Genomic DNA, 16,776 nt, shown 5'->3' on the forward strand with positions numbered 1-16,776 from the left:
TTGTTTCAAAGCTTGAAATATGAGCAATAAAGAAAAACCAAAAGTGGCTACAGAAAGCAGTTTGGCCTTTTAAAAGTAGAATTTATAAAGACTTGAATGTTAAAGTAGGTCACATCTAGAGTTCTAGTCCTAATAGCACATGAAAACAAATATTTTTGTCTGGAACGGCTAATCACAGCAAAATCACATTGACCACAAAAAAGGATGATATTAAAGATTAAAGATGATTATTTGAGCTTAACTAGAAGTTGGACAATGAGTTGGCCTCTAGGACAGATTAAAGAAACTGATGATCTGTATGTTAGCTTACATGAGATCTGTGCTCCTGCAGCTAAATGTGTTTGATTTGCAGCAGAGTAAATTATGAATCCACCATTAAAAGAAAAAAAAAGAAAAAAAAAGAAAAGAAAAGCAAAACATGAACGGGAAAAAGCCTTCCTTGCATAATTTGGACGAACATCAGGGTATTTTGGGCATACAGGCATGAAATCAGTGCATTAAAACGTAATGAAACCTTAATCTTTATTATGCTCAATACAAATCAGTGGGTTGATATTTAATTCAGGACATATGGTTTACATATGGAAAGCCAATTAAAGTTTATTGTGGTACCAAAACTAGTGATTATTTCTTAATTGACTCATCTGATTGATTGATATGGTCTATGAGGTAAGTGATCCTTGGTTGTTTTTAAACAGAGAACAATAAAAGTAATACATGATTTCTCTTCAAAAGCTGCAACCAATATTCTTTTAATGTTTTTATGTTATAAAATCCTTGCAGATATACATTCTGTAAATCTAAATGGGAACGCTTCATTATGCAAGAAAAATATGAAAATAACAGGGCTTGGATCCTAAACAACATATTTTTGTTCTCCTATATTTTCCCTGCATGAAAAGCAGAATGACCCTGACCTGATCGTATATTCTAGGCATAATAAAACTTAGAAACCATTCAGGATTTATCTCATACATGACTTCTTCAAAGAAACCAAGCTGGTCACCATGTAAAGCACAGAAGTCTTACTTTCAAGCCACAGCGAATCAAACAGGAGATAATTACACAGGACTCATGGCGGCTGGAGTGATATCACATGAAAAGACAACACTGACAACACGGACCAGATGTAAAAACGAAGGGGAGGCTTAATATTTAAAAAAACACAGTCTGGTTGAAGAGATGGCAGCTCTGGCTCTCTGCCCAAAGTGATGGGTTTTGATGGTGAGGTTTCAGTTTTTCCATCGTTCTTTTCTATCATCATTTCTCATCGAGAGGCTTTAGAGATGTGGGCGACCCAGACCTCATCAGAGGAGCCAGATTATGTTGTTGGTGCAGTTGCTGGGGAAGCTGCTCTGTGTAAACACACTCCTTTTGAGCTAATAAAAGACTTGAGTGTAGTGTTAATGGTTATGTGGATAGATGAAAAAATGAAAAACAATGTAATAGTTTCTCTGTTTGCGCACACGTTGATCCTTGAGTACGATAACGAGGAAATGATGGGATTTATAGACGCTATAAAAATTCCAAAAGTATTGGAAATTCCTCTTTTCCTGCGCTTTGATTTCCAATTTGTGATGGTCTGTTACACTGTCTGCTCTTGGCTGCATATGTTCTCAGCATCGGTGTAGATATACTCCAGCCTTCCTGAAGCTGTTTGTTTATGGTGAAGTTTCATTTGTGCAACTTTTTCTTCATTTGCAGGTCACCATGAGTGCAGGTTAACTAAGTGCACTTTTGTTTACTGCAGAGACGAAAGTGGAATCACACCAAGAGAAACATATATTAACAACTTGGTGCCTGTTGTCGCAAATTTGCAATGTACCCTGTCAGGTCTTGGTGCAGCTGAAATGACCTTTGTATCTCATTATTACCTATTGATTCATACTCTACACATACCAAAGATTGTTTCAGATCCACTATGTCACAATATATTGGTCAGGGGATGAATTTCTCACATCTATATATGATATAAGTTGGTTATCACTATTGTGTATACTACACTCAAATTTACAATCTCTTCCCAATTTAACATCTGTAAGAATGCAAAAACACAGAATCTTTTTTTTTATAATTGTTAATAAATTCAGGCAGTAAGGGGTTAAAGTGTCCAAGAATAACTTTTAAATGAGTTTAAAATGTCAAAGCAGGGATAAAATATTTGTCTTTTCTGTGAAAGAGTGAATTAAAATGACATTCTTACAGCGACAGGAAGACAAAACAGGTGAAAGATGATGGGGAAGACAAGGAAGAGGAAGGAAGATCTGAATGTGGAAACACGTCTTTAAACTGCATTAAGGGAAAACAATGAAAGGAACTCTCTTTTCGGCCAGGGTGATAGAAAAAATGTCTAAGATGCACATTTTACAGAAAAACATGTCCTGCTTTATCTTCTCAGAAAGGACTAAACCCATGACTTACCCGTGGCCCAACGTCTCCTTGGTCACCCTGCAAGAAAAACAGGAAAATAACAACTGTCAGTACATTTTGTTTCCCTACGCAGTCAGATTGTAGAAATTGAACACAGACACAGTAAAAGACAGGCTCACAAATTTGTTCTGGTATAAGAAGTAAGGGCCTGAAAGATCATCGGTCTCAAAGCCAGCTTAGATGTTTCCGGTAAAAGTGAATTCAATAAGCCACAATTGGAATCATCTCACAGGGACAAGAAGTGTTGTCTTAGTAAAAGTGCACGTGCTGTCGATTGTTGTTTCTTCAGAGCTACTTGCATGATTACACGGAGTGAGCCAACTTTCCAAACCTCAGCATCATGTGTCATTTGCAATCCCGGCTCATCAGGCTGAACCCTGCTCTGACCAGTGCTGTTTACTTGTGGTTGAGCTTATCAGGATAATTTACGCTCGAATGCAGAATCGTACTCGCTCTAAGTTACTCATCAGTGTGTACAACAAAAGATCAAATGCAGGAGCTGTATCTCGGTGTGGGCAGCTCTGGCTGTCGCTAACATCTCAGGCTGCATGGGCAGAGGTTCACGGAGCGGGAAAACATCTGGAGGCAGTAGACAGACTGTAAACCTGTTAAGGGCCCTGACGTGAGAATGTGTGGAGACAGATGAGCCTCTGCGTTACTACATATAATCTATGGCTCTTTTGATGAGCAGCACTGTGAAAACCTGAAAATGGGGGGAGGAGCCATGCAGAGAACACCTGTGCTGTCATCAGTGCATCTAAGTGAATGAGCATTGACTTATCTCGCAGAGATTTCCAAATTCACATTGAAGCATACCTTTTCTCCCTTGAGTCCGGCAGGTCCCTGCAGGAGGGAGGAGATAATGGGAGACAGTCGGTTATGATAAATCAGTCATCATACGAGAAACATACATCATAGTGCAATACATCTTCAGCTGGCATCCAGCGCTGAGCATTCATCACATGGTAAAGCAAAACGGTACTACCACTTAATGCAGCTGTGCCACTGAGACTGCTCAATCCCAAGTCCCATCTGTCTGAGCATATTTCAAAATAACAGCCCCACATGACATGCAGCAAAAATCCTTTTTCACATTTCTCTCTGTGAGATAAAAACTGTTTTGCTGGGGGATAAAAGAGAGACAGCGGCGCATTTCTTTGTTCTTCGACCAGTATTTCTCTCAGAGGGGAACTCTGAAGACACTTCAGATGTGGGATGATACAAACTTTAAACAAAGACTAATGCACTCATGTATAGTAAGAAAGACACAGTGGTGCTGTGTGTTGGACTGTTTACACATGCCTTATGAACACCAGGCCCCGAGATTAGCTGAGGTCTGAAAGTCAAGCCGTAATGCGCCTCCTCCACTCCTTCCCAGTAGGCTGAGATTTCAGCTTTGAATCTTTGCTGAAAACATCAGCATGTCTGAACACACTTAGTCGTCACAAATTCTTGATTAACTGATTAATTTAGAGAAGTGAAGACGGTATATTTTTTTACAGAGGTAGTTAAGATCCTGTCTAAAGAGAAATGGATTATTTACTTATAAAAATGGGCTGGATGTTGGATGTTAACGCAAAGATTCAGAAACGTAAAGAGAGAAGTTTTAAAACTTCCTGCAGCAGCAGAAAAAGAAAACTTGGTGCTTGCACTGCTGGTTATTCAAATTAAGCTGCTATTTACTAACACCTGATGATATAATCCTTCATTCCCCTTCAAAATAAAGAATATGCTAACCCCAGACCTGTGTTATAATAATGTAATATTTTGACTGCATTACTGTAAATTTAAAACTCTATTTTCTGAATATGACTTAATTCTTTTAAATTTAAAACTTTTTTTTTCAACTTCATTCCAATTTAGTTATAACTTAAATTTTGTTGAATCATCAAATTTCTTGAAAACAAGATTCCGAAAATCTTGTTTCCTCTGTGCGATCCTTGATCTTTTTAGCAAAAAAGAAGCCACCAGTTGTCCGAGTGTCTTCAGCGGTGACTGCTGTGGGCACATCTCACCTCTTTCAACCTTAATGTTAAACCCCCTGACGCTCCACTCTCCTGAACAGCCTGTTCTTTAACTCTTACCCCCATTCCCCCTCTCTTTCTCTGCTTTTATTCAGCTTGCTCTGTCTCTAAATCTGCCACAAAAACTCCCTCAGTGCCTCCCTCTCTAATTTGTTCCCCCTCTCCTCATGTCTTTTTTGTCTGGTAGACATTTTGTCTGGACTGGAGCTCTAATTGTGTTCAGGAGTTTATGGCAGAGGGTGGGAGGCCGTGGTGCAGAGGGTACACAGTTTGCTAACATAAACAGGCTCGTGATGACATGCAGCAGTTTATCTCTGCTCTGCTTTCTCTTTCAGTTCAGAGAAAGAAGGGTTAAATTCACAACATTATCAACTGTAGGTGTGTAATGATGAGAGCTTCTAAATGGTTTTCATTGACTATTTCATGTTAGCTTTGTCCTGTGAGCTAATCAATGATTAAAAATATACTCATTTAAAATTAAAAAATTCCTGAACTAACCAAACATGTTAAAACAATCACATTTTGATGCTGGAAATTGTCTTAGCCTTTGCATATTAAATGTTGTGATTCCTACATTTTCTTCACCCTTGTATACCCAACGCTCATCTCATATCACTTGTGAGAACTTAAAAGGAGACTCTAGTCTCAGGACTCTTCTGTACCTGCTTGAATTTTACAGCAGATCTTTAGTGATGAGGAGAGTCCTCACTGAGAGGAGGACAGAGCCAGCTTGAGGTCTCACTTTGCAGGAAACAAAAGCAAAAAGGTGTTTGAAGAGGAACTGTTCAAACAGCTTTTAATGTGCAGTGAGGGGTTTACATTTCAGCAGATGCCTCGTTTCTCTCTTCAGTAAACAGACCAGAGAGAATCAGGGAGTACAGTAATGACTTTTTAAAGAGCCTCTGCAGAGGCTGTGCACTCTTTTTTTTTTCTCTCTTATGTTTCCCCGATTGTGTGTTACCCATTCGCTCTGCTGGGCCTGTTTCCCCACTGCACCTGGCTGTGTGCTAGGTTTCAGGGGCAGGTGATGGATCGGACTCTGAGGTGAAGTGCAAAGGGGATTTCAGCACTCGGCTCTGCTGAACCATGACTCCCCTGTGGCTGTGAGCCCTGGGATGACTAAAGAGGTGGAACAGGAAACAATATGGCTTCCGTGGGCTTTTTACTCACTGACAGCGTTCCCCCAGGAACAGTAAAAATGATTGATGGAGTATACCAGCACCCGTTTAACAAGTCAAAGACCCACCTGGATTCACAGTTACATAATCTGAACTGCTTCAGTATTACGATCACTATATGAGGTCAAAAAACAAATATGAAATTAAAAATAAACAAGACAATAGGTGTGTAAGGGCGTACCTGGCTTCCCTTGAGGCCTGGGATACCCTGAGGAAGGGAAAAACAGAGTTAAATCAAGGCGTTGTCACTCATTTTGAGATGGTTTCCTGTGGTATTCCATCACAAGATCACTTACTGGTTTTCCATCTAAACCAAGAGGACCCTGTTGGAAGACACATATAGAGACATTTTGAGAAAACAGAAGCAAAACAACAAAACCTTTAACGTTTTAGGAAATATGATTCCTCATCCTCTTGCTGAGACAGATGAGAAAACAAACACTATTAATTTCTCTGTTTTGAGAATGGGGACTTGGTGACGTTGTTAGTCTAGCTAAACCCTCTTTTGTTACGTTTTTAGCTTCTAGCACAACAACCACTCCATTTACTTTGATTGCTACTAAATCTGCTATGCTGAACATGGCTATGTACTTTACACTGTACTGTACCTTTAAGAAGATTGATCCTTTCTAGTCCAGCTATTTTCACAGTTTTAGCCTTTATGCTAGTTTAACCATCATCCTTCTGTTTCTAACTAAAAAGGTTACAGAAAGAGTTTTTTCTAAATCCTATTTTACTCTCTAAACAGAATAAAAATGGTTGTAAATTTCTAGTATCAAACTATTTATTGAATTATTTGTTGCTTTGCAATAGAAATGTTATTCTGCTACAAACAGAACAACACATCAAAAACCCCCATTTACATATAATCTTCAAGAAGGTTTGAGTTTGTCTCCATGTCTCTGAAGAAACCGAGGAAAAAATAAAAACAGGCAAGCGGATTTGGCAGGACAAAAGTATCATGTGAGGACAGGAAGAAGCATGCTTTACAGGACAGAAAGAAACAGCTGCAATTATTGGAAATTATTGGATGAAAAAGAAGGAAAAGAAGGAGCGAAACTGTTTAGGTTTTATATAAATGCTCTGTGCGTATCCTGCCGGATTTAACTGTGTGCGTGTGTGTGTGTGCGCGTGTGTTTGTGTGCACACTTCAGACGTTTCCAGGTGGTTGTGGTTTATAATTATTCATAGATTTACGGTGCGGTGTCCAGTGGGATAGACCGTGAGTGGATCTGACCCAGCTGGATTACACTTCCACACAACCCCATGTCTTTGTGTGTTTGCAGTGATGAGATAATCTAACAGGCAGTAAAGTAGAGTTCCTATACAACCTCCCCCAGTGCCCAAACAGCAGTTGAAGTTGTCCGCTTTGTTTACCTCAATAAAAACAGCCAAGCAGTTGTTGAACCTCATCTGCAAAGCAACACTCAGTTCAAAGGCACAAGCCTTCAGATCCCCCACTTCAACAAAGAGGAACTGGTGGATCAAACTTTCCAAGAACACTTAAACGTGATCTATGTAGTAAAGGCTAATGTTGACTTCCTCCCTAACGACCATACTTGGTGTTAAGCTAACAGTTTTCACAGGGTCCCTTGAGTGGAGGGTTGCTCAACCCTTCACAGTCCTGGTGGCTCAAACCATCATCGCTGACTTCACGTGGCTTTCCCTTCATCTTACAGCTAAACCTGTCCCGTGGGTGCTATCCAGCCTAAAGTCCTGCTGGAAAAACCAACCACAGTACCATCATCTGCTTTGGTGAAGGGACACGAGGCACAAAAATAAGAAGGAACGGGCTGATGCTTTAGGAGCTGCTCCCATTAATTGTTTTATTCCCTTTCTTGAAATCCTGTAATGTTTGGTTAAGGCTATAAAGTCCCCTCAGAAACATTTGTGGTTGGCCTGTATAAAAGAGATTAATAAAATGTTCAGCAAAGCCTTTAAAGGCTCCCCGGATGTCTTTTTGATTAAGGTCCCTTGTGAACTCAGCAGTGGGTGGCTCAGACAGGGTAAGGCAAATAAACAACAGCTGTAATTTCACCAGGATTGACTAAAATTGAGATTAAGCGTGAGGACCTAATGCTCTATACTTCCTCAACTGGTGTCATCACTCTATTAACAGCAGTGCTCTGTGTTTTTACATGTCAACTGCGATCCTGTGAGTCCTCGAGTAAGCCCACAAAGGTCCCTGTGAATTTTCCCTATGCCTCTGGATTTATGCATGTGTGTGATAACTCTGCATCTGGCAGCGTTTATCAGGGCCCGGCTCCTTCAAGACTCGTCATGATGAGCAGATGAGGTGAGCATGGCGAGGTCACTGGCTGCTGCAAAGTCTGGACTAGAGCAAAAACACTGACTGATTTATGGCTGCTAACAAGGCTCACAGTGGCCTGTGAACTTCGGGTACTGTGTGTGTGTGTCTTCTTTCTCAACAATAAAACCCTGTATCTAATATCTGACAGCTGATGGTCTCCATGTTGTCGTAACTGCAACCTCTTTGACCTTTCTTACTTAACCGTTATCTGATATGGAAAACAATAAGACCCAGATTAACCACAGCTACCTGAAGCAATAACTCACTGGACAAAACAGAAATCCAGAAAGCTTCTCTAAGACCACTAAGATAAGACACTTTGTTATATATGGTTTTACTTAAATCAGTAACAGAGGTCAAAGAGAAGGGTTTATATGAAAAGAGAAAAAAGGGACCGGAACATAGGAACCAGGTGAAGTTGCATCTCGATGTGTGGCCCTTAATGTACTCTCAGTTTTTCAGTCTGTATAGCTGCGATGTTAACCGGTACCTCTGGTGTAGAACAGACCTACAGAGCACAAAAGTCTGCAAAGCATAAAAAGAGCTGGAATTCATATAAAAATAGAACAGGCTTTATGGAAAAAAAAATCCACTACTAAAACCTGCATCTGTACCACAAATGGATCAGACCACAGAGTGAAGGTCGAGGACAGATATAAGGTTCACAGAAGAATAGAAAAACGGGAGATTAATGTGAGAAAAAGTGACAAAATAGGCCTTCGATTACCACCAAAACCTCAAATGATTGTGGGAGAAAGTGAAATAAAGCCTTTTTATTCATGTGTGGTTCTTTGTATTTCTAGTCCCCATCACGATCCAGTCCTGCAGAGCTCCTCAGCAGAAGGTTTGACTCAGCATTTCCACCAATTAGATGGCTTTTAAACACATTTCTAGAAAATTACTCTGCCTGCAGGAGGGTATGTATCGCTGTCTCTCTTTGTGTGTGTGTGTGTTGGTGTGTGTGTGCATGCCTATGCATGCATATGTGCATTGGTGTGTTTCTTCGTCCTAATGAAACACACCGAGGGATGTCTTTTACTGTCTTTATGGTGCTCCCTATGGTGCAGACTGCTAATTATCCAGCAGGGTGTAATTGCTGAGGATGCTCTGTGTCTGCACATCAGAGCAGACGCCTCAGCTAGAAACACACATGGCAGAGTGAGGTGTCGCACACATTAGGCTCAATAGGTTTCATTAAGTGACGCCAAAGTTAAAGAAGATGAACCCCTTCCTCTCTTCTGGCTCTACTTTTGCATCCTATTGTATCATTATCTTTTCCTCTCTTGAAGGGATCTTAGCCTCATTCACTTGAGATGTCTTTCTACCCCCATGTTGCCACAGTAACAAAAATCCCCTTTGTACGTCAGGGGTGCACACAGATTATTTGTGAAACATGACATTTGTTGCTTTAGGGGAAAAAAAGTGGCTACATCCAGAACCAACATGCAGAATGAAGCGTACCAGAGGAGCAGAGTGCTGTGTATTCAGGACAGAAAATTACTGACATGTTGTTGGGTGACTGTCTGGCTTTGATCTGCACTCAGCGACTAGGAAACCTGAACAATACAGGCCTTGGACTGTTTCTGCTGACTGAGGTCCACTGCCTGTCGCAGAGTGGCACTTTAGCGTAAACAGCCTGGTAGCTGGGCACTGTGGTGACTGCAAATATGAGCGAGAATTAACTTCAGTGGCTGTGTGTTTACCCCTCTGCACTTTTCTGTCATTGTGTCTGAGTCTGGTTGTTTGACAGAGGGCTCGTTTTCTGAAAGTCAAACTCCTGGTCTGTGATTTATGAGAGGAAGGAGAAGTGACAGGGGTTACACAAGGAGAGAAAACATACACCGGCACGCACACACTTACCCAAGGGTTCTGCTTGAGATGCACACAAACCACATGTCATTAACACTGTTTATCATACGTGTAATACCTAAATGAAAGTGGGCTGCTGTAACTGTGAGACATGTGTACACCACCTGAATGAAGTGCAACAAATGCACCATCACACATGAGCAGACAATAACCTCTTAGCTTCTATGGCTGCAGAGTTTAGGAGGAAGGACTTTTACATTTTGTTTAATACATACACTAACACCATAGCGTAGCACGACTCCCCTGGAGAAAGACTGATGTGTGATCTAGTCTCATAACTCAAAGTGAACCTTTTCATTATAAAGAGACAGGATGAAAGTACTAGCTTTTAGCTACTACAGGGAGTAATCTCATTCAGAAAGTGTATCAGGTATTATTGTGTCCTTGCTGTTTGTGTGTTCTCGCTGCTTAATGATTTAAACCCTAAAAAAGGACTGGGCTGTGATTATTAACCCATTATTGGATAACCTACACTGGGTCACAGGTGTGGATTTTTCAGTGTACAGTAAAAACACTGTTGTGTTGCTTCTGCTGGGTCGAAAAGGGTTGAGGGGTTTACACCCCCCAAGACACCTACTTGGTTTGTGTGTCCTTGCTAGGCGCCACCCTGTTGGCTATGGCTGCCTTTTGCAGCACTCTCTTCTTTGTCCGATTCTTGTAATTTTTTCCGTCTATTTTTCGTAATCTTTGTATTTGGAGTGGATCATTACTTTGTATGGCTCATTTGTTGGTCATGGACACCAAACTTTTTGTGGCTTCAGTGATAATTTTACTACTTTTTCTCCTGTGTTTGTCTGGAGGTCTGCTGGTTCTCAGGTGTGAGCTAAGAAGTGACGACATGGACCTGTCCTTCCATGCATCGTTATTGGGAACATAAGATCTATCTCCAATAAGATGGAGGAGCTAGCCGTGCTAACCCAGCCACAGAGGGAATACCAGAGGGCAGAGTAGCATCATGCTATTCACAGACATGGCTAACGGAGCTAACATCAGACACCAACGCCACATTGGAAGAACTTCACCTGCTGAGAGCAGACAGGATCCAGGAGACAGAGATGGAGCATGACTGAAGAAGCTCAGTCCTGGACCCTGTGGAGGTGGAGGCTGGCTGAACTGGAGAATGATGGACAAGCTGTCATCATCTATTTTCTTATGGACCTTTTTGCACTTTCTATACATTTTCTTACTTTTGTTTTCTCGATTGCTGCTTTGACTTCAATTTCGTTGTACTTGTTACAATGTCAATAAAGTTCTATTCTATTCTATTCTATTCTATTCTATTCTATTCTATTCTATTCTAATCTTGTCCAACCTAGATCTTGCTAGATTTTTCCTCAAAGAGGCTCAGATTAACACATGTCTGGCATGATCTGAGGATTGGTAGATATTTACAACTAATCTTTTCACAAGATGTGGTAGTAGAAAAAACTAAACCTCACTTCACTATCACATTACATTTTGGGATTATAGCAATTGTATTTTGTATTGTATATAAACTAGCCAGCTGGATTTTATCTCCCTAACAGGTAAAGTGGTGAAAATTTTTAATCATACATAATAAAAGTTGTCCCTCGGCCTTGCTATTTCCTTGAGTAGCAAACTCGAGTCTGCTTTAAAGTCTCTATATTTTTCAGATTTATTTTTCAGATTTATTTCGTTCAATTGAGTTATACTGAGAAAATGTTAAAAACAGAACAAGACTGGATAGAGAAACAGCGCAAAAGCTGTAAGCTGTCCTGGGGAAAAAAAGATTGTGGTCTTTTTCGTCCTCTAAATGGATTGCCACTGTTGTTGTTATTGACAAAAACTGTACTTGAAGTCCCACCCCCTCTTAAGGTCCTATTGATCATTGATGGTGAAGACATATCTGAGATCACTGTGATTTTTCTGATTTTTCAATTGAGAGCAAATCTGCCGATGCTGAGGAGAATCCTGTCACTTATGATGTTGATTAAATGTTTAAACTAATGAAAATAAAGTAAAGCTAATAAAGTTTTTGCAAACATTTTATCACATTCTTTTTTAATTATAGTTTATTTTAATCTAAGTTAGTTTCTCAATGATAGAATTACAGCTGTTTACTTACACTGTAGTTCTGATCAGAAGGCGTAGTGAGATACCAGCAACAGCAGTAATGAAATGAAATGTACTGAAATGTTGCTGAGTGACAGTATACATGGAAATCCTCAAGCAAAGTATAATACACCAAAAATGTACTTAGGCACAGTGTTGAATGATGTGCTAATGTGTCATAAAACAAAGAGCGCTGCCTGCAGAGTGTTAAAGGCTTCAAATTGACAGAGACATAATGAGGGTGAGAGAAGGCAAGAAAAAAAAAGACTTTGGAAAAAGAAAAGTGTGTTTGTTTTAACAATGGGAAAATAAAGAAAGAGAACTTGTTGGCACAAGTCGCTGGCACGGCACAGTTAGCGTCGCAGCGCCTTCAGAAAACTGACTCGACTCATTTGTGCTGATTTGCTCTTGCACTCTCTGTATGAGCCGACCATGTGAGAGAAAACATATCACACATTTACACACACACACTGGGACTCATGCACATTCACAAAGACCTCTGACCACTTCCACAGCTCTGGCCTTTGTTTCAGACATTTACATAAACTATGGGTGGTTGGATGGAGTTCACACACAGCTGCACATATGGACAAAGATACACAAACAGAGCTACCCACCAGGAAGAACAGCTCTTTTTAAGCTCAGCGTTTGAAACCCGATCATCTCTGCTGCTGCTGCTGCTGAATGAAATAATGTGCTGTTCATATTAATGGCCAGTGTGATTAATCTGCATAACTTTTTACACATGGCCGCTTTAGTCATCATACCTTCATGTGTGTATCACAACAGGAAGGATTACCCGCATTATGCAGCTTTAATATAAAACACTGCATAATTAAATTCAGCAAATATTTAGAAGAAAAACACTTTATTTACCACAACGTTGTGCTCGCTAATGTAGACAGTGACAAAGATGAATAGAGTCCCAGACAAACAAACACAAGGGTGCACACACTCGCTCCACCTGTGTGTAATTAGCAGCAGGCATTTCCCGTCAGGAGGGCCAAGCAGTGCCAGGCAGACTGGGAATACGACTGGGACTGAGCCCCATGGGGAAAGTACTTCCAAGTATTCCCACTGAGACAACGTACACATAGTACACGTCTAGAAGCTGTGCAACACAGCACTGGGAGACTGATGGCAATGGCAGTCAGACAAAAGATGGACAATGCATCCTATGAAATGTACACACGCACACACACACTCATAAAAGAAAGAAAAAAAAGAAAGTAATGAGAGCCAAATGAACAAGCCATGAATAATCTGTTTTAATCATATCTTGGCATTTGTGGAGTGCAGCTGTGCAGTAGTCAGCCTGGCCACAAGAGGCCACCATTTCTCCTGATAACACCAGAACCTGATCTCAGTTTTGTGGTCTGGCATATTGTCCATGGTTTGATGCAAATCAGCAAACTGCTCTGCTCTCAGTAGCTTTGGATGCACACTTATATTCTAAAACATTTGCTAACCTGATTGTAAAGCTAAAGGCCATGATTTCTGCTCTGTGGGTATGAGGTCCATATTATATTTGTGAGATTGCACTCTTGTGGTTTTGGTTTACCTTAGATATTGCTTTATGCTGATTTAGTTTCATACTTAAACATTTTCTTGTGTGTGTTTAATATGCTCTAGGTCTTGAGTCAGTGTGTTGCAGTGTTGGAAAATGCATGATTTTTCCTGGGACCTTAACCCCGGGCAGCCTACGTCTGCATGGAATTGTTACTCTTTGTATTTGAGTATTTTCTCAGTTATGCGGCAGGAAATATCATTGGTGTAGAGAAAATGTTAGAAGAAGTTGGAGATGAGAGTAATTTCATGAAAAAGAGCAAAAAATGGGCAAAAGGAGAAAATAATGTTAATAAAGCAGTGAGGAAAAAAGGTTTAACGCCATGGGAAAAGATAGAAAAACATGATTAGGTGAACTGAAGAGTGACAGGATAAATAACAAATCAAATTTACCGGGTATCCATCCCGTCCAGCCTTGCCCTGGTGAGGTTAGAGATTGAAGCATGAAGCAATGAGAATGGTTAGAACAGAAACCAAAAAGCCATGGAAAATAAATGAACAGGTCTCATCACCTGGCACACTTTGCTTTAAGGAGACACACAGTTAGAATGATACACCGGGACTGTGGATCAGATTTAACCCTTCACTTTGAAGATGAAATTTTGAATCATTAGATAGATAAACAAGAGGGAAATCTGACTTTGAGTGAGCTGCATGAAACAATCAGGGAGCAAACTGTCATTTATCTTGTTCTGGGGTTTTGGCTGACAGCTCCCAGTCGGTAAACTTGACTTCTTGACTAATTGCACACACAGATTGTTACTCTTTGCAGTAGCAGGTGACTCATTACCACCCTTCGCTTTAAAGTTTACGGGTTAGAGGCTGGACTTTGTGTGTGTTCAGGAAAAGAAATTACACATCGTTTCATGCACACTTAGTGGGAACCAGCTGGATTGACAGTTCTGTCTCATAAAGCAATGCTTTGGATTTTCAATGAAATGTCAACCTGACATGCTCTATACTTTATTTGATTCTGGAGAAAAGAAACATCACAGTGTGTTTTAAAGACTCTGATCTGTGCCAGAAAGAGTGAAAATATAAATAATTAAAACTGGAAAACACCCAAGCATGACATGACAGTAGTCTCCAGTTAGCAAACGCATTTGTGTCAGGTTGAGTGTTTGACCTGCTGTGTGTGAAAGTAGTTATAGTTCCAGAGAGATAAGCTGCTGTTAAACTCTTTTTCTCTCTCTCTCTCACACACACACACACACACACACACACACACACACACACACACACACACACACACACACACACACACACACACACACACACACACACACACACACACACAGTTCCCTAGGTGGTCCGTTTATTGCAGTGCTCAGTGGATGCACATGTGTGAGTGAGTCCGTGTCACCCAGTGAGTCTGTGTGTCCATGTTTTATTAGTGTGAGAGAAAAACGAAGGTTATGTAGTTGTGGTTAATTTCTTATCATTATTATTGTGTGTGTTTGCATTTTTAACTTAAAGTTAAAAATGTAAACAGTAATTGATTTGCATACTACCTGGAGAAGAGGAGATTGTACTTACAGGAGGACCTGCAACAGAGAAGGAGAGAGAAAACAGGCATTAAAAGGTCGACTCTGTACATCTCAAATGAAGCATGAAGCGTGAGTGATTTACAGTAATTTCTGTTTTGTACAGCAATCAGTTCCTCCCAACAGTGGTGTGCGACAAAAATCAGCAGAAGTAATGCGGTTTGTTAACTGATGACTGTAATTAAGCAACTGAATACGGTGCAGAAGAAGCTCATTAGAGCCGCTGCCAGTGGAGTTTGTGGTGAAGCTGTTATGATAAACAGACTTCTGGATGATGGGTCATGGTTTGCATCAGAATATGAGGTCATGTCAACATGTCGTTTCCTCAGAAGACACTCGTGTCTGAGCTGGAGGAAAAACCGACGAGGAACACGTTGATATTTGAAATCAGGTGTCTCAGAGGATTCTTCAGGGCAGCGTTTTAGATCTGATTGAATCACTCTGATGTTGAGCCTCAGCAGCTCAAAGAATCTGCTTTTCATGCTCCGCCTAACCAAAAACAACAGGGGTGATCAAAAGACTCCTCTTGCTTTTGTGGTCTCAGTCCTAAAGGAATATTCTTATTAAAAGCTTCTTTTTAAAGTCCAAGGCCAAGGGCCCTGATAAAGCACCAGAACCTCTGCTAAGCGATGACATTATTTTGTCATTAAAGGGATTTATTTCAGAGATTGGTTTGATTTTATCTGATTGAAATTTAAAACTAATCATGATGTTGATTTATGTGATTGTTAACACTGTTTTAACCCATGGCACAATTTGGGGCTTTGGAACAACACAGCTCAGCATTATCCATGCAGTACTAAACATCTAGATCTAAAACAGACTTCCTCTGGGGAAAAGTGGAATATTTTGGGGGTTTTGTTACTATTTAAACACACAAAACACTCCCGCTGACATGACCAGAATCTAAGTGAGCCCTGGAGTTTGCTGTTTGATCAAGGGAAAGGTTGTTTTTGGGACAAGAGGAGCAGAACGAAGGGTGACAAAGAGAAGGTGGCTTGGGTGAGAAGGTAAAAGGTGAAAGAGAAAGCAGGGGGTGTTTGGGTTTATGAGGCATGGAGCTTCAGCTGTGTCTAGACTCTTGGACGAGGACCTCCTGTGTCAGACAGCTAGGTAAACAAATGCACACTAAGACCAGCTTTGAGCATTGAACTTGAGACAGGTGTGAGTGTGGAGAATAATGAGGAAAGAAGAGAGAAGGAATAAGAGAGAAGAAAAGAAGTAAACAGAAGTCAAAAGGAAAACAAAAAGGACAAACAGAAAAAGAAATCGTGAGAGCTCAGTTGACGGAGGAGACAAGGCAACAGATGCTTTACTGCTCTGTCTGCCCTCTTTCCTGTTATTTGTAACTTGTGTTTCTGTTTCTTCTCTCGTTTACTTCTTTTTTTTGAAAGAGTGGGGAAAAACCCTCATGTTCTCTTGTAAAAATTGTCTCCGAGTCATCAGCTTGAGCATGGCGCAAGAGTCCCTACGTGCCACCTACCCCCGCGCCATAACCTGAGCTGCAACATGAGGAGGCAAGAGTAAACAGCAACAGAGACAACCTAAACAGAACCCTGCCGCCATTTTTTAGGCGCAAGACATCTTGTGACAAACCGTGATCAACCAATAGGTGTCTTATTCTGAGCGAAACCAATACAGCAAGATTTCCCGTAATGAAAATCCGCAAAAGACACAACTGATTAAAGGAAATGAGGGGATATAAGGGAAAATCTGGTGATAATCTGTTTTTTTCTTTAATAAATCTCATGAAAAGACCAAAACCTAAAACAGCCTTTGCT

At 40.6% G+C, this 16,776-nt stretch overlaps 1 pseudogene; it reads right to left on the reverse strand.

Moving 5' to 3' along the window:
• The window catches only part of LOC141793773 (uncharacterized), a 139,191-nt pseudogene that overhangs the window by 15,150 nt on the left and 107,265 nt on the right, over positions 1-16,776 (reverse strand).

This window comes from Halichoeres trimaculatus, unplaced genomic scaffold, assembly GCF_033239565.1.
Source record: "Halichoeres trimaculatus isolate MK-OKI-2021-1 unplaced genomic scaffold, fHalTri1.1 fHalTri1_scaffold_7, whole genome shotgun sequence".
Classification (NCBI taxonomy): Eukaryota; Metazoa; Chordata; class Actinopteri; order Labriformes; family Labridae; genus Halichoeres; species Halichoeres trimaculatus.